This window comes from Saimiri boliviensis, chromosome 2 (genome assembly GCF_048565385.1).
Source record: "Saimiri boliviensis isolate mSaiBol1 chromosome 2, mSaiBol1.pri, whole genome shotgun sequence".
NCBI lineage: Eukaryota > Metazoa > Chordata > Mammalia > Primates > Cebidae > Saimiri > Saimiri boliviensis.
In genome coordinates this window covers 108,020,019-108,044,869 of record NC_133450.1, presented here as the reverse complement: position 1 = coordinate 108,044,869, position 24,851 = coordinate 108,020,019, and the positions used below count along the sequence as shown (strand labels likewise).

At 34.9% G+C, this 24,851-nt stretch overlaps 1 protein-coding gene across 1 annotated transcript in view; it reads left to right on the top strand.

Moving 5' to 3' along the window:
• Nucleotides 1-24,851, top strand: part of LOC101052147 (ADP-ribosylation factor-like protein 2) — an 889,888-nt gene that overhangs the window by 839,122 nt on the left and 25,915 nt on the right. Inside the window, exon 4 of the transcript XR_012516387.1 lies at nucleotides 23,822-24,065. The gene's annotated coding sequence lies outside the window, so the exon portion shown is untranslated. The remainder of the gene's footprint in view (nucleotides 1-23,821; nucleotides 24,066-24,851) is intronic.

Sequence of the window (24,851 nt, the reverse complement as noted above, 5' to 3'; positions counted from 1 at the left end):
TTCAGCTTTGCTCAGTCTGCTGGTGGCTTGTGTTAATCAACTCAGTTAGATCCTCTGCCTTATTGCAGGGACAGAGAGCTTTCTGTATCCCAGGTTCTTGCCCTAGTGTACTCAAAAAGTTGAATGATACCTGGGCCTGGAGGAAGAGTGCGAGGTTTTATTGAGTAGTTGAGGTAGCTCTTAGTGAGATGGATGGGGAACTAGAAGTGGATGGAATAGGAATGTGGTCTTTCCTTAAAGTCAGCCCCAGTGGCTAGATTCTCCTCTGACTGCCCATGACTAAATTCCCCTCAGTGTCCACATTGTTCCACCATTGCTGGTCTGCTGGTGTCTGCTGGTATGTTCTTCTGTTCCTCTCAATTGCCAGTCACTTGTGCCTGTGACTGCTATAGTCCTAGGTTTTTATGAACACGGGATTTGAGGTGTGGTGGACCAAAGGCAACTTTTTGGGAATGGAAAAAGAAATTTCTGTTTTCATTTAGGTCTGTGAAGTGGCACCAACTTTTTGGGAATGGAAAAAGAAATTCCTGTTTTCATTTAGGTCTGTGAAGTGGCACAGGCCTGAGGGTTGAGCCCCACCCTTCTCTTCTTAGCACTTTGCTGCCCCCCTTCTATATTATTATTGTGTGGTTATCTAAGTCTCTTTGTAGGTCTCCAAGAATGTGTTTTATGAATGTGGGTACTTTAATATTGGGTACATTAAGTCTTCTTGTTTAATTGAACCGTTACTCATTATGAATGCCCTTCTTTGTCCTTTTTGATCAATGTTGGTTTAAAGTCTGTTGTGTCTGAAATAAGAATGGCAATTCTTGCTCTCTTTTGTTTTCCATTTTCTTAATAATGTTTCTCCATTCCTTTACTTTCAGCCTGTAAATTGGGTTGAGTTGCCTGTGAATTGAGCATGTGAGTTGGGTCTCTTGAAGACAGCATTCAGCTGAGTTTTGCCTCTTTATCCAACTTGCCACTCTGGATCTTTTAAATAGGGTATGTTGCCCATTTACATTCAAGGTTTAATACTGATATGTGAGGATTTGATCCTGCTATTGTGTTGTGAGCTGGTTGTTGCGTAAACTTGATCATATAGTTGCTTGATAGTGTCTGTGGGCTGTATACTTAAGTGTGTTTTTGTGGCGGTTGGTAAAGTCTTTTGTTTTCATATTTAGCATTCCCTTAAGGACCTCTTTTAAGGCAGGCTTAGGGGTAACAATTTTTTTTAAGCATTTGCTTGTCTAAAAAAGGAAACTTATTTCTTCTTTGCTTATGAAGCTTAGGTTGGTGAGATATAAAATTGTTGGGTGGAATTTCTTTTCTGTAAGGATCCTGAATATAGGCCCTGAATCTGTTCTGGATTATAGAATTTTTGCTGAAAGACATGCTGTTAGCTTGATGGAGTTCCTTTTGTACATGACCTTTCCTTTTTTTCTAGTTGCCATTAAGATTTTTTTCTTATATGTTGATTTTGGAGAATGTGATGACTGTGTGTCTTGGGAATATAGTATCTTTCAGGAATCCTCTGAATTTCTTGAATTTGCATGTTGACCTCTCTAGCCATGTTTGGGAATTTCTCATGGGCAGTATCCTCAAATATGTTTTCTAAGTTGCTTGCTCTCTCTCTGTTTCGGGAGTGCAAATATATCATAGGTTAGATTTCTTTACATAATGTCATATTTCTCAGAGGTTTTGTTTATTTTTTAAAATTCTTTTATATTTTTATCTGCATTGACTGAAAGGAACAATATTCAAGCTCTGAGATACTTTCTTCAGCATAGTCTACTGTGTTATGAGTGCTTCCAGTTGCATTCTGAAATTCATTTAGCAAATTTTCGTATATCCAGAAGTTCAGTTTAGTTCTTTTCAAAAATGGCTATGTCATCTTTCAACTCTTGGTCTGTTTTACTGTGTTTCTTGGATTGGGTTTGAACCTTCTTTTGTATCTCTATGAGCTTCTTTGCTTTCCAGATTCTGAATTCTATGTCTGTCATTTCAGCCATTTTAATATAGTTAAGAACCTTTGCTGGGTAGCTAGTATGATTGTTTTGAGGTAAAGACACTCTGGCTTTTAGAGTTGCCAAAGTTCTTACACTGGGTCTCTCATCTCTGTGTGCTGATGTTCTTTTAAATCTCTTAAGTTGCTGTCTTTTCAATGTGGCTTTTTGCTTTCACGTTTTTTTATGCCATTGAGGATTTGACTGTGGTATACAATGGGTTTAGTCAGTCGGCTTTGTTTCTATATGGTTTCAGGAGACCAAGGCTCAGCTTAATACTTCTGGGCTGTGTGCCCTAACCTTATGTAGGTGAGAGCAGGCTTGTGTCTTCATTCTCTTCCTCCTCCTGGTTAAGCACTTGCTGTGCTTGAGAATGTGAGGCATTCCCAGTATACTGGTAACCACACTCTGAAGGTGGCTGGACTGAAAAGGGCTCTGGTGGGGTAGTGCTGGGCCTCCATATATATGCACTCCAGTGGGGCAGTGGAAAAAAGCTGTAGGTGGGTCTCCACTGGTGGAGTCCATCTGCAAAAGTGCTCTGATGGGTAGACAGGATCTGCTAGTGAAAGAGCTATGGTAGTGGCTGCTGGCAAGCTAAGACTAAACTGCAAGTGGCTGTGGCCAAGAAGGGACCCTGGAAAAGGCTGACAGACAGAGTGGTGCTCAGATCAGATTGTTCCTGTCCCACGGGCAAGACAGCCTTGCTCGGTCCATGTCTGCTAGCTAACTAAGGTGAAAGCTATGTGGAGGAATATATCAGTGCTTGGGTGATGGATGTTCATGGCCATGTTCCAGTGCAGCTGTTCTTAACAAAACTTTCTGGGCTTTATGCAGGTGAGATTTCTGTCTCTGCTAAGTCTCTGAGTAGTTTTCCCTGCCAACTCAAATGTCCATGGCGATCACAAGGTCTCCTCCAGCTAAGATCCCAGAGGTCCATTGTGAAAGTGGACCACCCAATGCCTATTTCACTCACCCTTTCCCTAGGAGGTACTTGGAGCCAGAAAAAGTCCTAATGCTCAGCAACCCCTTACTAGTTTCTTAGCTTCCTCCCTTTTCAGCCTGGGGTCTGTTCCCTTCCTCTTGCTACTCTAAATGTTTTCTTTCTGAAGAACTGTTTGGCATTTGACTGTTTACTTGTTGGTCTGTTCTCTTGTGGTGGGAGAAGGTTTTCCTGGCTGTACCTAGTCAGCCATCTTAGCTCTCTCCAAGAACCTCATTCTTTGTTCTTTTTCTCCTTCTTATCCTTCTCCTTTCTGTGTACCTTTGCTGCCTTGCTGCCACCTCCTTTCGTATCTTGTTCTCACATAACAGCTTTGCCAAAAGCTACAATTTAGGAATGTCTGGGTAGGAGGTTCTAGACATCAGAGATAAATACTATTTTCTACCCTGCCTCCCCAGATATATTTTCTTATGTGCAGCACATCTCAACATAATTTTAAATTTTGATATTTGCATGACTTAGGGGAAATAGGTCATTTATTTGCTTTGTTTTTGAGTACTGTTCTATAGCAAATGAAGCAAAAGTGTTCCATATGTTCCCTGTCAGATCATTCACGTCATTAGTGTATTGCATAATGGTTTCAGACCAAAAGTCAAGTTATAATTAATATGCTATTTTGATTCCTTTACTTCTTTCTGTGTATGTTTCTGTTTGAGTCCTCTTGGGATATAGTGTGACAGCCAAGTCAGGACTTAGGTTAATGTGGATTCCTGGTGAAAGGCCACATGAGATCTTATGAATATCATATGAATATAATTCACATAACTTATAAAAAATTACCATGAGACACAAAGAAAGGGAACGATCTCTGTATTAGACAAAATCATGGCTGTTTGAAACAGTGTTCCTGTAAGAAATATGAAAACTTAAAAACTTCAACTTATATTCTTAATAAAATTGGAAAGGATATTTAATTTGATTGAATAGGTTAAAAGCAGTCACAAAAAAATATACAAATTATTGTAAAAAGAAAACATGATTGACTATTTTTTGTTTAAAAAGCACAATGGAGGGAGTATAGGGTATTAAAAAGACAAAACTTTTTTTAAATAGAGCACAAGATTAAGAAATTGATGACTCATAAAAGCAAAATATGTAAGAGTGAATCGTAGATATATATCCAATTTTTAAATATAGTTTTAATATTTGTACATATTAAGTGAGCATTTATTATAATTTTATGTAAAGGAGTATCCTAATTATTTGGGACATAACACTTAACATCATAGACACTGTTCAGTTTTTGCAGGAAATGAGAGTTAAGCAAATGAAACGGAAAATTAAGTAATTACAGTAAAGCATGATAAATTGTCTGATCAAGGAAGTGCAAGTTGCAAAGAGAGTGAATAATGGTTATTTGAAAGTACTCTTAATAAGGTCAGAAAGTCTTATCAGAGAAAGTGATATTGAAAATGAGAGCTGAAATATGAATAATAAGTAAAAATGATAGTAATATGGAAAGAGTTTGAATAAGAGGAAATACCATATATAGCACCCAAATAAAACCATGTAGAAAAAGAACACAGCATATTGAAAGAAATCAGAGAACTATGTTGATGACAATTTGTTCATTCCTTTCAGCTTTGAGTTAAACTGAGTTATGGAAGATACTTACAAACTCTGAGTGAAGCCTCAAGTTAAGAATCAACCAGTAGCATAGCCCAGCATGTCTTAAATCTACATTTTTTAGTAGTGAGGATGGAGACCCCCCTCCTCCTGAGCTTCTAAGGCCATTTCCCCTTTAGCCTTCTGCACTGCATCTCAAAAGGAGAAGTAAAAATGATTGGTGCCACCAGTCAAGTCTAAAGGATTAAACCCCCTACTGCTAACCACAACCCTATCTATCCATAGATCACAGACCTGGTAGGAAGGAATTTTCCCCGGAAGGCATTGTTCTTGCTCAGCTGCTGAGACCCCTAACCAGTCATGTCCCCCATGCTCTCACATGTGCACCTCTCAGACTGTAAGCCTTTAAAAGGACCAAGGTTTTCTTTGTCTGGGAGCTCGGTTATTGAGGCTTCTATGCCACCACAGCTCCTGGCTGAATAAAATTACCACTTCCTTCCCTGTTTGGTGTTCGAGAGGTTTGTTTGCAGCCCTCCTGCTTCAGTAGGATTGCACAAGAGTTGAATACATTCAGCAGAGTTTTCTTAGATTTCGTAGGACTTGCCTATGGCATTTTTATAGTTTACCGCCACTTCTTACTTTTGACCATCAGTCTCACATTCCTGGATCTATTGACACCCTCTATTCCTTTAATTAGAGTAAATTCAAAATAATTGCTTCCCAAAATATGCTTTAAATTTTAAATTTTCTGTTAGACATATTTACATCAAATCTATTATTTTTGTTCTTGAATACTATATTTTCCATTTTTTCTCTGCCAAATATAATAATAGTAATGTTTATTGAATGTTTAAGATGGCACCATTTCTACCATCTTATATTTAATAAATAAGTCTTCATAATTATCCTGTAAGTAGGTGCTGTTTTTAAGTTATTAACACTTTACAAATGAGAAAAATAAGACGGGAAGCTTGAGGTACTTGCCTGAAGTCAGCATAGCTAGAATATGGTGGGACTATGTTTCTAGTATTTTAGTCTGACTGTAGAGCCACATTCTTAAACACTATATTAAAAAACTGACCTTATTAAAGAGAACTACTTTTAGTCTCACATTTGCTGATTTAGGAAATGCAGTGGAAGAAGAAAAATAAGTTAAATGGAAATTAGTGATAAAAGAAGAAAGCACAAACAATTATCTGACCTTAGGAGAGAAGTACAAATTCAGCTTGAAATTTCTCACCAAATGTCACACAAAACTTATATTGTGTGGATCGTGATAATATGAATGTGTATGTAAGTGTGTGTGTGTGTCCTTTAAGAATCTAGACCAAAATATACAATTTTTTTTGAAAAGTGGATTGACGATAGACTTTTATATAACTTTTAAATTTGATAAATAAATTGTGAGGCAATAACGGAGATCTTAATGTCATTATAAGGATTGAGAATTTTAAACACAGAAAAGGCTTTAATCTTGTGTGGGATGCATGTATCATCCGAGAGTTTAGAAGGTGTACTGCCAAGATACTCTTCAACAAAATGTTTCAGAAAAAAGAGCTTAAAAAGTGGGAGGTAACTAGCAGAAGTTCAGTGTCTTTGTGGTGGTAGAAGTATTGTGAATGGGAGTAATTGAAAGGCAAAAATATTCAACAAATATTTTTAGAGCACCAGGTATGATCATGAAACTCATCAGTGAGAAAAGCATAAAATATAGTTTCATGTAGAGTTCTCATTTTGGGAGAGGAATGTGGCTAATAATGAGTATTGAAAATAAGAACCATATGTAGTGTATTGAATGATGATAAATGCTATGGAAAGAATCAAACAAGGAAATGGGAATTCTGTGCTGAGGATGAGGAAGGACAGATTTCAATTGCAACTTGTATGTTCAGGTCAGATCTCATTAAGAAACAGGCATTTGAGCAAAGTAGGGGTATGAGAATTCACCATGTGGAACAAAGAGAGGGTACAGCCATTTCAAAGATCCTTCTGAGGGATTGTGGCTGGTGGGTTTGAGAAAATGGTGGGCTATGTGGTCAGAGTAAAGTGAGACAGAAGTTTCAAGTAACAGTAGTGGGGTGGATTGGAGGTACAAATCATAAAAGGTCTTTAAGGCTTCATAAAGGTTGGCATTTTATTTTAAAAGAATTGGAGAGCTATGTCATGGTTTAAGAGGACACAGAATATAATATGAAATACATTTTAGAACCATTATTGTAGCTTTCATGAAGAAAACACATACTACAGTGGGACAAATGTTGAGCTATGATACCCAGAGACCAGCAACAGGAGTAGGAAGTCAATGTAACTCCTACCCTTGAGGAAAAGATATTATGGGAGCTTTGAGAGCTGGATCCATGAAGGAGGGCAATCCCAATGAGACTGTGATCATAGAGGAACTCAGAACAAGGAGGCATGGGAAAAAATATACTGAAACATTTTTCTGCTTTCCACTGATCCCCTCCTAGGACCTCAGTGGAGGTGAGACACATATACAATATACCAAGAGGCCATCTTCAGGGAGTTATTGGCCTTTTTTCTGTTAATTTTAACATGCAAATTATCCTAAGATTGATTTTTTTTATTGCTTTTCTCATTATGCAAGAATTTTTTCCTATGAAAATGCAAATAAATTAACAAATGCAGAGAAAATAAGAAAATTGTATATTTTAATAATTAACCCAGAGCTGTCATCCCAGAAAGTTTTAAAAGAAATGCTCATTATCTTTATACACAGAGTGGAAAAAGCAAGGGTTGAAAATGAATCTGATTGGGGGAACAGACTGACAATAAAGAGCCATATCTACCAAATAACTATAAATGTACTTTATATGTTACAATGAGAAATATAAAACAGTTACTACCAGTAAATGAGTGCGCTTCACCTTAGTGAGAGACTAGAACATCATTGAGTAATACTGTCTTCATAAAAAATAATTTCCAAAATGTAGAAGATAAAGAATAATGCATTAAAATAATATTTACATGCTGATACTGCAATCTCATTAAATGCAATCCATGATTACTTTGTTTATTAAAAGAACGGAAACTAGAATTTGCTTTTTCTGTGTTTAATTACATTTACAACTGTTCTGTTGTAAATAATTGTTGTAAGTAACAATTAGCTCTAGTTGGTTGCTAATATCTATATATCCTTACTTAATTTGTTTCCCAAATAGTCTATGAATTATCAAGATAGATAGATTAAAATATTCAGACATCACTTTGGATTTCCCATTTTGCTCAATTTTATTCCATGTGTTTCAAAGCTCAGTAATTGGTCACATACACATTTATGACTATTACATCTTTCTGATAAATTAACCCTTTTTTCAGTTGTAGAAGGTTTCACTTTATTTCCAGTGATATTCCTTTTCTTGAAGTCTACATTGGTTGATATTAATAAAGTCATAGCAGCTTTTTATGCTTTTTCCTTGTATGTATTTTTTGAATCTGTTTAAGTTTCAAGCAATAGGCATCTTTAGTGTCCATCTCTTACAGGCAGTGTATAGTTAGATCTTGCTAAGAATCAAGGTCGCTGAGTTGAAGATTTTAATACGTTTATAATTTAGTAGTTTCTCAGTCATGTCTGCATTCATGTTTATCGTGTTACTATAATAGTTACTTTATATTTGTCGCTTCGTTTGTGTTATTGTTGTTAACGTTCCTGTGTGTTCTTTCTATGAATATTCATTACATTGTTAACTTACAATAATAACTGTCTTTACTTTCTTTTATAAAATGAAGTTCTATATGCTTTCTCATTCTCCAAGAAGCATTTAAAGAAATTTAGAATGCTTGCAAAAACATATTAAACATTTTGAAGAATTCTGTAAGTAGAAAGTACGCTCTGTGTTTATAATTGTCATGTAGGAGTGAAATAGATAATTCCCAATTCTCGCGAATCTGTCAGTGGGAGATTTTTCTAGTTCTCATACTAAAATGCTATTTAAAACTTAAAGTATTATGTAAATTTAAAATAAATTAAAACTGGTAAATTTAGAGTTTGAAAAAATAACCACAGAAGAAAATATAATTGGCCGTTGTACTATCCTCCATTTCCATGGTATGGCTTATATTTTTCTTGCTCTGTAAATAACATAAAATATAATATGTCAATTGCACTTTTCCTCTAAATTACCTAACAATAACTGTCCTGGAAAAAGTTAAGGTCATTGACTGGATTAGAGGTTGAGATCGATAAGCAAAATTTGACAAGAACTAATTGATATTTCTTTTATGAAAGGAATAAAAAGTCATTTATTTACTGTACTTATCTATACTAATTAGTCTTTAGGACAATGTTGGTTACTACAGTGAAAAAATTACATTAGTTTCTCTAAGCTTCAAGGTACTATCAGTAATATGAGGATTATCTAAGTTTCAGTCTTATAATACTGTATTCATGTAATTAGTGACTAACACAATTCTTGGCAAATAATTCATATTCAATAAATAAGAGCTTCTGAGATTATTTTTATTATTATATTTTATTGATCATAAATTAAAAATTGCTACTAGGTTATAACATTAATAAAAGCATCTACGTCTAAAAACTTACAAACATTTCTGCTAAGGTACAGACTGATGATGTTTTTACTTCCTGGAAATCAGCTTCCACATTCTTTGAGAATAAAGTATATTTGTAAATTGTACCAGCTTATGCAAATTCCAGATAGAGTTCTAATTTAAAATATGGATTTCTTTTGTACTCCTTGGGAATGTGATTTATTCATTATTGTCTACCCTTTCACATCACGCTCAGAGATCTATAAACATATTGTAGTATACTTCTATTATTTTAATTTAGAAGAATTCAAAATCTTGTCCTGAATATTGTCATTTTGAAATATGATTGTGTTTAAAGCTATGACTCCTTTTTACTGGCTGAGTTTGCTGTATTGCAGGGGCAAACAACACAAATTACATTTTTAGAAAATATTTAAATAGCCAACAATATGTTTCATCCTTCCAAATTGAAATGAAGTATCACAACTTTAATAAAGTCAGTCTCATATTTGGTTTAGAAAAAATAAAAATGAGATTTGTTGTTAGATTTATGGTATTTATATGACACATAAATATAACCAATAGGTTCATTCAAAAATCATTTTAAAATGGTAAATTAATGGAAAAAGGCAACTCAGTTTAATTTTGGCCAAAGCATTTACTTCAGTATTATTTGTTCAAGTAATTTTTGACACATGACCTAATCACAATCATTATTTCATGCATTACTTTGCATTTTTCTCATATAGGAATATATATGTTTATATTTTATATTTTTCATTTTTCTATAATACAGTGTTCATACTCTAGATTATTTTCCATATATTTTAGCCCAGGCTTTTGTTTCCATAGCGAGATATTTTCAAACTACTTATCTTGGTGTTATAGTAATTCTAGTGTCTTAATATCGATTGCTTATACACAAGATGAAAGAGGTTATTTTCAGGCTGTCATTGTTTTAGTGGCCTTGTTTAAACTGCTCAGCAAAAAAAAGCCAGTCTGAGTGTCTGTTTACTGCATTATAAATTGCCTGTTTGCTGTATATTGGCATTAGGAACAGACAGAAAAATGGATACTATAAGGTGGAACCTCTTGAAAGTGTAAATTTCTGAGGTCCTAGAACATCACATACCCCAGAGAGATCTATTTTGGCTTGGAATGTAATTTAAGAACTCTGTTCATAATATTGTAGGAATTTCTTCTGCCAAATACTTGTATAAAGAAAAAGAAAAATCTTTTTGGATTCTTTGTGAAATTCAGATGGGAAATTCAATTTTGAGATAAAATTATACAGTTAACCTTTAAAGAAGTTTTCAAGTATATAATATAAAACACATTTTTATAAAAATTAGAAATAAAATATTAAAGCTTATTCTGATCTTTATTTTAAAATTTGACTAAAGCTTGGTTGTAAAACAAGGTTAAGATTCTTTTTCTCCTGTTAGTATATTGATACATATCTTTAATATGTCATATATTTTTGTCTCTGGCTTTCAATTTCCTTCCTTTCAGAATATATTTTACTCAAATTTATTAAATGTTACTTGCTTTTGGAAAGAAGTTGAGTTTAGTGATTCAGTTGACTATGTTGAAGTTAACCTGGAGAGAGTTATGAATAAAATATTGATCTAAAAATTGTTTTACTATGAAAAGAAACATTTTATAAAGTATTTTACATAAGCCATACACAGTGTATTATTTCTTGATTAAAGCTTTCATATATCTAGCATTGATTTAATGCAACCTTTTAGGATTGATGGCAAGGAACTTAGTTTGTACACTAAAGCATTTTATTTGTATTACCTTACTTATTCTTTCCTGATTCAAACAAGATTGTCTAGAGAAACACTATTATTGCCCCAATTTTACATATTGGGAGACTGAGCCAAAAACTACAAGTAACTGATCCAAGCTCATTAAAGTCTATTGTTGTAATTCTTCATTAGTAATGTAACTTAGGAAGCTCCTACTTGTTTACCCACAAGGAATATAAGTAATATGCATTTAGTTTAAAATGATGATGGTGAGATGCTCCCAAAGCTGATTCTACATCCTGTATGTGTCTTTTAGTTGTGCTGTTTTATTGCACCCCAAAGTTTCTGGGGTCCCTTAGCATCAACTAAAACGATTAAGAAAATAAAATGTTTTACTGATAAAGCAATCTTTATTAATATGTATTCATTGAGATGAAACTGTAACTTCTGCCCTAGAGATAATGACAGCAACATTATGTTAAGGATTATTAAGGATGGAAAATGTGTGAAGGAAAAAATAAATTGTGAAGTCTCTCTCATCCAAATCTCTTCAAGTAAAAAAATTGTCATCTGTTGCTTTGCTGACTGGTATCTGTTTAGCTTTCTGAAAATAACACTGTGAATTTTTGTGTGGGAAATTACCCTTTTTCCCATTAAATCTAGTGAGAGTGATTGTCCATGCTGTTTCAGCTAAGGAATAGGTATGAGACCCAAGCTGCAACAAACAGCCTTACTTTGCTGGGAATTTGAACTTTGAGCAAAGCTAATGTGAAAAGACTGAGGAAGGTTGAAACTTATTCATCTACATTAATTGATCATACCTTGAAGAAACTTACATTGGTTCCCACTACCTAGTCCACTGAGTTATTATTGGTTTGTTTTTTGACCATTTGTAAAGCATCTGATATGGTTTGGATTTGTGTCCCTGCCCAATTCTCATGTCAAATTGGAAGACAGTCCTGGTAGAAGGTAATTGGATCATAGGGGTGGATTTCCTTCTTGTTGGTTTCGAGATAGTGAGTGAATTCTCATGAGATCTGATAGTTTAAAAGTGTGTGTCACTTTCATGTTCACTCTCTCTTTCTCCTGCTTCCATCATAGTAAGATGTGTTTGCTTCCCCTGCCCCTTCCTCCATAATCGTAAGTTTCCTGAGGCCTCCCAGCCATGCTTCCTGTAAAGCCTGAAGAACTGTGAGTCAATTAAACCTCATTTCTTTATAAATTATCCAGTCTCATGTAGTACTTTATAGCAGGGTGAGAACAAACTCATACAGAAAATTGGTACTGGGGGTTGGGCTCTGCTATAAAGATACTTGAAAATGTGGAAGCAACTTTGGATCTGGGTAATGGGCAGAGGTTGGAATAGTTTTGAGGGCTCAGAAGAAGGCAGGAAGATGCAGGAAAGTTTGGAACTTCCTAAAGACTTGTTGAATGGTTTTGACCAAAATGCAGATAGTGACATGGACAAAGTCCAAGCTGAGATGGTCGCAGACGGAGATGAGGAACTTATTTGGAACTGGAGTAAAGGTCATTCTTGCTATGCTTTAGCAAAGAAATTACTGGCATTTTGCCCCTGCCCTAGGGATCTGTGGAACTTTGAACTTGAGAGAAATGATTTAAGGTATCTGACAGAAGAAATTTCTAAGCAACAAAGCACTCAGGATGTGACCTAGCTTATAGTGAAAGTGTTCAGTCATATATGTTGAACAAAGAGATGGTCTGAAATTGGAATTTATATTTAAAGGGGAATAAGAACATAAAAGTTTGGAAAATTTGCAGCCTGACCATGCAGTAGAAAAGAAAAGTCCATTTTCTGGAGGGACATTCAAGTCTGCAGAAATTTGCTTAAATAAAGAGGAGCTGAATGTTAATAGTAAAAAGAAATGGGGAAAATGTCTCCAGGGCATTTCAGAGAACTTTGTGGGAGCCCCTCCCATCACAGGCCTAGAGGCCTCAGAGGGAAAAATGGTTTTCTGGGCAGTGCCCTGGGACCTGCTGTTCTTTGCATCCTCAGAACATGGCACCCTGTGCCCCAGCTGCTTCAGCTCTAAAGCTGGCCAAGGCATAGCTCAGGCCATTGCTTCAGAGGGTGCAAGGCCCAAGCCTTGGTGGCTTACATGTGGTGTCGGGTCTGCATGTGTGACAAAGGCAAGACTTAAGGCTTAGCAACCTCCGCCTAGATTTCAGAGGATGTATGGAAAGGCCTGGATGCCTAGGCAGATCTGCTGCAGGAGCAGAGGCCTCATAGAGAAGGGAAATGTGAGGTTTGAGCCCCCACACAGAGTTCCTGGGGCACTGCCTAGTGAAGCTGTGAGAAAAGGGCCATTATCCTCCAGACCCTAGAATGGTAGATCCACCAACAGCTTAAAGCACGTGCCTAGAAAAGCAGCAGGCACTCAATGCTGAAAGTAGCTGCAGGTGTTGTACCCTGCAGAGCCACAGGGGTGTAGCTGTCAAGGCCTTGGGGACCCACCCCTTGCATGAGTGTGCTCTGGATGTGAGACATGGAGTCAAAGGAGTTTTTTGTTATTTTGTTTGTTTTAGGTTTAAGATTTAATAACGTCCCTGCTGGGTTTTGGACTTGAATGGGGCTTGTAGCCCCTTTGTTTTGGCCCATTTCTCCCATTTCAAATGGGAGCATTTACACAATGCCTGTACTCCCACTGTATCTCAAAAGTAACTAACTTGTTTTTGATTTTACAGGCTCATAGGCAGAAGAGACTAACATTGTCTCAGATGAGACATTGAACTATAGACTTTTGAGTTAATGCTGAAATGAGTTAGGACTGGGGGACTGTTGAGAAGGGATAATTGTATTTTGCAATGTGAGTGAACACGAGATTTGAGAGGGGCAGAATCATGTGGTTTGAATTTGTGTCCCCACATAAATCTCATATTGAATTGAAGGTGGGTGCCTGATGGGAGGTGACTGCATCATGGTGGTAGATTTCTCCCTTGAGGTTCTTTTGATAGTGAGTTGTCGTGAGATCTGTTGGTTTAAAAGTGTGTGGCACACCCCCGTTCATTCTGTTTCTTGCTCTACCATGGTAAGACCTGTTTGCTTCCCCTTCACTTTTTGCCATGATTTTAAGTTTCTTGAGCTTCCGAGCTCTGCTTCCTGTACAACCTGTGGAACTACAAGTCAATTAAACCTATTTTCTTTATAGATTACCTAGTCTCATGTAGTTCTTTATAGCAGTGTGGGGACAAACTAATACATATTCCATTTAGATTTTTGAGCCATCCACTATCTTTTCAATACATCCCCTTTCTGATTAGATTAGCTTTTATCAATTTCAGTTGTTTGGGTTTACCAAGACATTATTTTCTTAAGAAAATTATTTCTAAAGAAAATAATGTCTTAAAATGTTAAATTGCTAAACTTTTTACTACTCCCACCCGTTAATTACTCCTCCGTTCCATTCTTTCATCACAACACCAGAGAGGGAGTAGAAGTAGGAAAGATATGTGTTAAGGAAGTCTGCGTGAAAAAATATTAAGCAGAAAATCTGCCCCTTTTGTTTCTCGTGAATTTTTTGATGAATGGATGTGAAGGGAGGGTGAGAAGTTTTGCAGTAATCTGTACTGTGTAAGACTGATATTACCGAAGGAAGGAGTATATTAACAGTTAGAGGTAAAGGTCAAAGAAAGAGGGCACCTTAAATTCTGCAACTATCTGTTTCGGACTTTGGCAACTGAATGAACTATGACAAGCTAGGACAGGTACATTTGAATATAATCTGTGCTGTGGTGTGTTTATCCAGGCTAAAGACCTTCATTTAACTTCCCTGAGACTACCCCCCATTTCAGTGGCTCCAGTGAGACCCACAAAGTATCATAGTTCCTTTGTGTGCTGTGTAGCAAGATGTGATTCTGTGATCAAAAGCACAGGGAAATCATTCAGGATAGAGTATGAGTAGAAGTCACAGCCAAATCTCAGGGGATCTGAGGCACTAGCAATAGATGAAATGAGACTAAGCCAATAGATAGGGACTCCTGGAGCTGATATAATGAAGAGCAAACCATTCCCGGATATCAAAGAGGTGAACAGTTAGTGGGGAGAACTGATGTCAGTGTCACTAAGGTCAGAAGAATGCAGTTGTTCTCTCAGCAGACACTGATCCTAGCTAGCCACTTGGAAGCAGTGACCAAAAAGAAGCCAGAAGGCTGTGGCTAGATTGGACTCTATCCTTTTCTGAAACCTTAAGAACATACTAATCTTTCCCATAGCCCTGTACATCATCTTGGGGAGGATAACAGAGAGGGAACAGAACAAAGAGAGATTAATTATTTAATAATTTGAAAGGAGGCTATAATATCATAAATTGGCTAATTTAACACTTTTTCTTTTTAACTTCTTTTTTTAACTTAACTTCTTTTTCTTTTTTTTAATCTATCAGATCATTTGTAGCTACAAAGCAACAGAGTAAGTGACCAACACTGACTTAGATAACACAGGTTTGTTTTTATCTGTATAATAGGCATTAAAGAGATAGGTAATCCCAGACATAGCACAGAGATCAAGATGATAATTTGGGGTCCAAATTCCTCAAATCTTTTTTTTGTCTTCCATCCTTAGTATGTCAGCAGTCCTTCCTTCTGGTTGTAATACAGCTGCAACAGCTCCAACCGTCCCATTCTAAACACATTCAGAAACAGGAAGAAGAATCAGGTGATGAGACATGTTGAGAGGCAAGTGACAAAGACAAAGGGTGTGATAACGACAGTCTTTCTTATATACCTTTCTCTTTTTATTGAGATAAATAGTTTCTCTTCAAAAACTTCGGGTAGATTTCCCCTCCTGTTACATTGTCTATTCCAAGTTGGAAAGTGCAGTAGGAAAAGGAACGTATGTTATTTTTAGCCTTCATAGTGGATGAAGACTCCAATAGTATGGAATAAGTGTACCTATTGCATTCATGTTGTCAAAATTCTTACTGGTCTACTCTCTCTGTTAAATCAGGTAATCAAGACTTGATAGTAAGGCTGTGGTAGGTAATATTTTACTGTGGAAAAAAACTAAACTTTTACTCAGAAGTCACTGGATCAAGTCCTGTCTATGTAATGTACAAGGCATGTGACTTTGTATGTCATGTAAGCTTTCTAAATAACCTCATGTTAATGTGCAAAATGAGGTAATCAACATCACATGCATTACTTGAAAGAGATAGTGCATATAATTGTTTTTATATTGAAAATTTTATATAGGATGACTTTCTTTTTTTTTTTTATTCGCATTCATTAATTTATTCAATAAATGTTTGTTTAAAAACTACAGTTTGCCAGGCACTGATAGAGGTTCTGGGGATACCACAGTGACAGAGTTACTGCTAGCATGGAACTTAGTTTCCAAGTGAGGGTTATGGCAAGAGATGGGCAATAAAGAGTAAACATATCATCTGATATTAAATTAAAATGTAAGCTGTATGAGAACAGAGAGTTTTGTCTGCTTCTTTTCAGCAATTAGAACAGCATGTGGTACATAGTTAAGAACTTAGTAAATAAATCAATGGTGATAAATGTTACGAAAACAAATATTACAAGATAAGGTGATACAGAGTGACATGTAGGTACTACTTAAGTTGGGGTGATTGATTTCATCCTCTTAGATTAGATGATATTTCAATGAAGACTTGATTGCAATAAGGAAATCTAGGAGAAAAACATTCTGGAAGAGGCAATAGTTTGTGCAGATTTGCAAGGAAGGCAGTGTGCTTGGTACATTCAAGGAACAATAAGAAACTCAACAGGAGGGGAATGGTAAGAGATGAAACCATAGTGTTAGATAGAGGCCAGATAAGCTAGGGCTTTGTGAATGGTAGGAAGGGCTTGAATTTGATTACAGGCAATGGAGATGGGAAGCCGCAAGAGATGTGTCATGATGTGACACATAAAAAATATTCTGGGTGATTTCTTTAAGAAAGGCTGTGGAAGGGCAAGCAATGCTATAATTATCATTGTTACCACACTATTAATATTATTTTATGAATAACTTTTTTGCTTTCCTTATTGAGAAATATTATTCTTTAAAAAATAAGTCACTCTGACTGCTCTGGGACTCCTAATTCAAAGGAAGAAAATATAAATTTTTAACCATACCGAAAGCTTTTGCTTTCAATAACCTCATTTAATAGGAAGTGAAGAAGTCACTTTGCCTTAAATGAATTTTATTCCCAGAACCCTTGTTAAATGAAGTATTACAGAATATTGCTTTTGAAATAAAATTAGGCTATAAACCTGGGGCGAGGGCAAAATTTTATTTCCAACAGAGTGAGTATTTTATAACAATGGTTGCATGAACATCTGAAAACGTTTTCAGACAAAATCTCTGTTTACTAAATCATGTAAAAATCTTTAAACTGCTTTTCAGAAGGGCTATTCAGAAAAGACTTTATGCAGTGTAAAAGCTATTAAGTGTTTAATTTTATCATCATCTGAAGTCAAAGATAAAAATTAATTTCTTATACTTTTAGTTCTCTACTATGGTAACAGGATGTCATGACCCCTTCATTCTACAAAACACTAGCAAAGAACATAATATTCTAAGTATTTATTAAAGAAGAGGCAGAAACACATGTGACTACTTCTTGACAAATTTTTTACATAAATTTTAATGTAAAAACTGTAGGATTAACAAAAATCACAAAAATTAAAATGGTTTTATTTGCATATTTTATTATCATATATAGTTACAGGATTTGTTTTGTTATTTAAAATGGTATGGGAACTGAACTAAATTGGGCACCATGCTGTATGAGTTAAGAGGTTTTTTTTTTTTTTTTTTTTGAGATTTTTAACTAATAGCTATTCATGGAGATTATGATAATAAATGTTTCTCCTGACTCAACCATGAACTTTTGACTGTATTTGTCCCCCCTTACCTATAGGGGACACATTCTAAGATCCTCAGTGGATGCCTGAAACTGTGTATAATACTGAAACCAAAGCCTATATATACTAGTTTTTAAAATCTGATAACTTAGGTGGCCACTAAGTTACTAACATGCAGGTGGTATATATAGTGTGGATACTTTGGACAAAGCCGTGACTCATATCCTGTTCAGGAGGAGCAGGATGGGGTGAGATTTCATCACACTACCAAGAACAGTGCACAATTAAAAAATGATAAATTATTTATTTCTGAAATGTTTCATTTATTAATAATATTTCTTGACTGTCATTGTGTGTAACTCAAACTACAGAAATGGAAACTTTAGGTAAGAATTACTACTATACTTATCTTAGGAGTGTGCTAATAATAAAAGTTATGTTTTTGTGAAACGATTAAATATAATTTGTTACAAGGCTAGGTATATTTCACTAGTACTTTCCAGTTGCTGGTTTTTAACTGGAGATGATATCAAATAAATGAACTGTTTTTATGCTTATACGTATCTTCTGTTAAAATGCAAGTCATCCTATCACTTTTTATGAATGTGTTTACTCAGATTTCCTTATAACAATGTTTTCAGCAATACTCTGAAGATGAAAACTGGCAGTGGGAAAAAGGAGAGCAGGGAAGAAATAAATTGAAAGATTGCTAGGATCTGAATGTTTGTGTCTCTCCAAAATTCATATGTTGAGATCTAATCCCCAGTGCATTGGTATGAAGAGGTTGGGCCTTGGGGAGTGACTAGGTAATGAGTGATCCACCCTCATGAATAAGATAAATGCCCTTGTAAAAGAGCACCTAGAGAGCTGCCTTGCCATTCTGCCATGTGAGGTCACATAGAAGGTGGCATTTATAAGAAATGGGGCCCCCATCCAACACTAGTACCTTGATCTTGGAATTCTGTCTTCCAGAACTGTGAGCATAAATTATATAGTTTATACATTGTCCATTTCATCACAGCAGTCCAAATAGATTAAGACAGGGTTGGTGTATTGTTGTGGGTCAAAATATCTGAAACAACCTGTTTGTAACATGCAGTTTCGAAAACTAGAAAAAATAAGCTGTCTTTTAAATGACTATTTGGGCTCTTGAGAACAAATGAAAAATTATCAAAACTGATATAGAAAATGCCAAAATTGTGATGCTGTGGCTTCCTCAGGGGATTTAATTCCATCTCATTGACCTGGGAATTGTGCTGTTAAAGCATCCATAAGAAACAGGAGAGGAATCTCAGGCCATGGGGGAGGTAAGTATTTGAGGAGCTGAAAATGACATTCCTTCTTAAAGCCATAGAAGATTAAGTTCTTCAGGGATAGTGAAAGAAGTACGTTCCTCAGCCACCACCCCCACAAAAAAATCCTTCAACTTCAGAAGATTTTGAATAGAGAATACTTGTCTATGAGAATTCATATCCATAGCCTACATTTCAAATGTGTTAGGATTGAGATTTTCAGTATACACATTGTCTTAAATCACCAGGAGAATAATTCCAAAAAGTATCAGCTATTATGTCAGTATTTATTTTTGCTATTTTTTTTGCTAGAACTTTTTTCTGTAAATCCTCTTATATGTTGCCCTTATAGTGTCCATTTATCTTAAATTTTTTACACAGTTTTCATCTCTGCTACAAAGATTTTCCTCCACTTATTTAGAGATAACACTAGAAAATTACCTCCCATGAGTAAAAGTAAGCATGATTACAAGAGAAATATAGAAGCAATGATTATTTTTCAAGCAGTTTATATATTAAAATCATGTAAAAATTCAGATCTGGACAAAAGTAGAATGGAATGTCTAAAAAGTATTTATAAAAAGTATTATTGTTACAAACTCAGTGGGTCATTAAGCAACATATCAAATACAGCTAATAAAAGAATCTGATATGAGATTATTTACTAGGATGTAGCTTAGAGAAATACAGAGGTGAAAAGTAAGTGAGAAATTAGGAGATGTGGAAGATAGTTGGCAAGGTCCAAACACCTTCTCAGAGGAAGGTAATAGAATTCATGAAAGGCTATGTATGTTGATAAAGAGGATGATAATTTTCTGGAGTTACTAAAATACAAGTGTTTTCTTAGTCAACAAACAGGAACTCTATAGCAGAAAAAGTAAAAAATAAAACCATCTTATAAAATTTTACTGAAATGTAGAGTACGGAAATGAAAAACAGCGCTAATAAAGGACATACCACTTACAAATAAACTAGTTGCAAATATACTAACAACAAAAATCATACAGTCCAGAAGATAAAAGAATAACAAATTCAGAATGTTAAAACTTCAAAGATAAAATAATTGTGAGCCTAGACCACTGCATTCAGTTAAATTGTCATTTAAGAGTAAAAGAAACATATTTCCATTCAATAAAGACTGAATGAGGCTACCACTCAAACAGCATCCCTGAAAACTGTTATTCAGAGAGGAAGAATTGAATTCAAAAGGAAGAAATGAGGTGCAAGCAGGAAAGATGAGCAAATAAATTAGTAAACCTCAAACGACAAGAGGAAAAAGTGAAAATAGTGACTCACATTAATATGGGAAAACAAGGTTACATAAAAGTAATTTTTTGAAAAGGCTCATTGATAATTTTACTTGAACTTCTATAAATTGTTTACAATACTTAAAAATATTAATGTCAAATGTACAAATTCAAAATTTAATGCGATTCATAAAGACAAATTAATGGAGTGTATAACATTCAAAACAGTAAAAGAGAAGAAGGAAATAAAACATGAGCAACCAAAATTGAAAGGAAGAAATACATTTTTTTAAAAGTATAATAAATTTCAAAAAATAAGCTAAGAACAAATGCACATCCATACTTTGCTTTATTATACTTCACAGACATTGCAACTTTTACAAATTAAAGGTTTGTGGCAACCTTGAGTTGAGCAAGTCTATTGGTGCCATTTTTCAACAGCATATGCTCACTACAAAAAATATTTCTGTATCACATTTTTGTATTTGTTCCAGTATTTCCAACTTTGGTATTAGTATCATACCTGTTGTGGTGATTTGTAATCAGTAATCTTTGATGTTATTATTGTATTTGTTTTCGGGCTCCAAAAACAAGTGTTCATATAAGACAGCAAACTCAATCCGTAAATGTGTGTGTTCTGACTGCTCCTTCTACACATCTGTTGCCCGGTCTCTCTCCCTCTCCTTGGACACGCTCATTTGCTGAGACACAACAATACTGAAATTAGGCCAATTAATAACCCCACAATGCCCTGTAAGTGTTCAAGTAAAAGGCAGAATCGCAAGTTTCTCACTTTAAATGAAAAGCTAGAAATGATTAAGCTGAGTGAGGAAGACATTTGAAAGCTGAGATAGGCTGAAAGCTAGGCCTCTTTCGCCAAACAGCCACATTGTGAATGCAAAGGAAAAGGTCTTGAAGAAAATTAAAAGTGCTACTCCAGTGAACACATGAATAAAAATAAAGCTCAACAGCTTTATTGTTGTTACAGAGAAAGTTTTAGTGGTCCGGATAGATCATACCAGCCACAACATTCCCTTAAAACAAAGCCTAATCCAGAGCAAAGCCCTAACTCTCTTCAGTTCTATGAAGGCTGAGAGAGACGAGGAAACTGCAGAAGCAAAGTTTGAAGCTAGCAGAGTTTGGTTCATGAGGTTTAAGGAAAGAAGTCATCTCCATATTACAAAAATGCAAGGTGAAGCTGCAAGTACTAATGGAGAATCTTCGGCAAGTGATACAGAGACCTATCTAAGATCATTGATGAAGAGGGCTACCCTAAACCACAGATTGCCAAGGTAGACAAAACAGCCTCGGAAGAAGATGCCATCTAGAATTTTCATAGCTAGAGAGGAGAAACCAATCCTTTGCTTCAAAACATCGAAGAAGCCTCTCTCTGTTGTTAGGAGTTATTGAAACTAGTGATTTTAAGTTGAAGTCAGTGCTCATTAATCATTCTGAAAATTCTAAGGTCCTTAAGAATTGTAGTAAATCTACTCTATGTTCTATAAATGAAACAACAAAGCCTGGATGACAGCATATCTCTTTACAGTATGGTTTACTGAATAGTTTACTGTTGAGACTACTGCTGAGACAAAAAAAAAAAAAAAAAAAAAAAGTTTATTTTCAAAATAATGTGGTTTGTTAACACTGTACCTGATTATGCAAGAGCTTAGATAAAGATGTCCAAGAAGATAAATGTTTTTATGCCTGCTAATGTAACATCCATTCTGGATCAAGAAGTAAATTTGACTTTTGAGTCTTATTATATTAGAAATACATTTCATAAGGCTGTATGTGTCATAGTAATTCCCCTGATCAATATGGATAAAGTCATATTTAATCGAAAATTTTCTAGAAAAAAATGCAACTTTCTAGATGCCATTAAGAACATTTTTGATTCAAAGGGAAAGGTCAAAATATCAGTATTAACAGGAGTTTGAAAGAGGTTTATTCCAGCTCTCATGAATGACTTTGAGGGGTTCAGAACTTCTCACTATAGGTTTGGTAGAAATAGCAAGAGAACTAGAATTAGAAGTGAAGCCTGAAGATGAGATTGAATATCTGCAATCTCATGATAAAACTTGAATGGATGAGGATTTGCCTCTTCTGGATGAGAAAAGAAAATGGTTTCTTGAGCTGGAATCTACTCCAGATTTGCATGCTGTAAACATTTGTTCAAGTGACAACAAAGGATTTATCAACCAAATTCCATGAATTTATTTGACAAAGCAGCAGCAAGGTTTGAGAGGACTGACTCCAATTTTGAAAGAAGTTCTACTATGGGGAAAATGCTCTCAAACAGCATGGCATGCTATAGAAAATCTTTTGTGAAAGGAATAATCAATTAATGTGTCAAACCTCATTATTGTCTTTTTTTAAAAACTTGCAAAACCTGCTTAACCTTCAGCAACCATTAGACTGATAAGTCAAAAGCCATCAACATCAACACAAGACCTTTTACCAGCAAAAAGATTATGAGTTGGTGAAGGCTTAGATGATTGTAAGCACTTTTATTTAGCAATAAAGTATTTTTTATATTAAGGTATATACATAGTGATATGGATTGGCTGTGTCCCCACCCAAATCTCATCTTGAATTGTAGCTCTCACAATTTCCATATTTTGTGGGAAGGACCAGGTAGGAGGTAAATGATTCATGAAAACAAGTCTTTTCCATGCTGTTCTCATGATAGTAAGTGTCATGAGATCTGATGGTTTTATAAGCGGGAGTTTCCCTGCCCAAGTTGTCTCATCTGCTGCCATGTAAGATGTATCTTTTGCCTTCCACCATGATTATGAGGCCTCCCAAGCCATGTGGAGCTGGAAGTCAAGCCTTTTTTTCCTTATAAATTGCCCAGTCTCAGGTATTTCTTTATCACCAGCCTGAAAACAGACTAATACATATGGTTTTCAAAACATATTACTACACACGATAGACTACAGTATAGTACAAGCAAAACTTTTTTGGTACTGGGAAACCAAAAAATTGTGAGACTCGTTTTATTGTGATATTTGCTTTATTGCAGTGGGCTAAAACTAAACTCAATATTTCCTATTTTGCTTATATATGGGAAATTATTAGAAACTATAATTGGACTATACTTGTATGTGATAGATTTGATTTTTCAAAATACTTGGCAGTTTAAGGGCTTAAATATGATATCTTAGGTAAACCAGAACATGATAACTTTATATTAAGTTATCTATACTTATATAGGTAACTTAATATAATTATTAATATATTAATATATATATTAAGTTATCTATACTTATATAGGTATTAATATTTATTAATATATTTATATATATTAAGTTATCTATACTTATATAGGTAACTTAATATAAATATCAATCTAGATGTAGGGGCAAAAGAAAGCAAAAACTAAGCTCACGTTACTACAAAGAATGTATAGTGGATTGTATTCTCCAAAACTGGCTGCAAGAATGTGTGTCTTCTTAAATGTTCTCTTAGAACTTTGCTAAGCTTCTAGGTAACGACAATAAGAGTTATTTTCCTGCCCACTGAATCTCAGCAGAGCTTTGTGCCTATGTTGATGAACGGGATGTGGTAGAATGGAAGCTGCATCACTGATTAGGAAAGGTGACATGGATTTTGCTTGGTGCTCTTTTTCTTGATACAGTTTCTTTGGAATCCAGTCCCCACACTGTTAGGAAATCAAAGCCAAAGGGAAGCTTCACATGAAGAGCAATCAAGTCATTTAGCCCTCGGCCTGATAACCACCCTACTGACTGCTGACCATGTGAGTGAGCCATCATAAAAGCAAATCCTTCAGTTTCAACTGAGCCTCAGTTGAGGATGCCTGCGATAGAAACAAGTCTTTCCCACAGAGATCTTTCAAAACTGTGTATTGGTGAGCCACACAAGTAAGTATTGTTTTATGCTGCTAAGTTTTGGGGATGGTATGTTTTCTAGCAATATATAATCAGAATAGAGAGTAACTTCATAATAATAAAATAGAAAATTCAATAAGAATATGCAATAAATTGAATCTATTTGATAATAATATATCTTCATATTTTTATGAAATGGAGAATCAAAACAAAACATGTGTAAAAATTTTAATAGTATTCATATATGTATTACATGTTTGTTGTAGATTAATTAAACAGAAAAAATATTAGAAAAAGTGTAGAATATTTGACAAATATGTTTAAGAAATTGTACCTAGTACACACATACAGTATCCTCTTTCCATGTATTAGAAATAAATGGTTAAGCACATAAGGATCATGCATGTCTTGTAACCAAGGAATCTCAATGGATACTAAAAATATAATGAAATACCATTCATTTCATTCATAACAAGCAAAGTTTACAATGTAATAAAATATTAAATCAATAATATAAATGCAACCTAAATCCACTTATTTCATAAATTTTAAAAAAGAAACTAGTCTGTAAAATAATGATATGATAAAGATATAATTAAAATTATAATTAGCAATATAATTAATCCTAAAAAATAAAGGAAACATTACATCTTAAGTAATATGTGATGCCATAAAGCAATATTTAAAGCTAAAACTTATAGCTTTAAGTGCTTATTAAGAGGAATAAAAACCACAATTTAATAATCTAAGTATCTCCATACAGATACTTCATAAATGAACAAAGAACATAAACAAGTAGGAGAAAGGGAATAATTAATA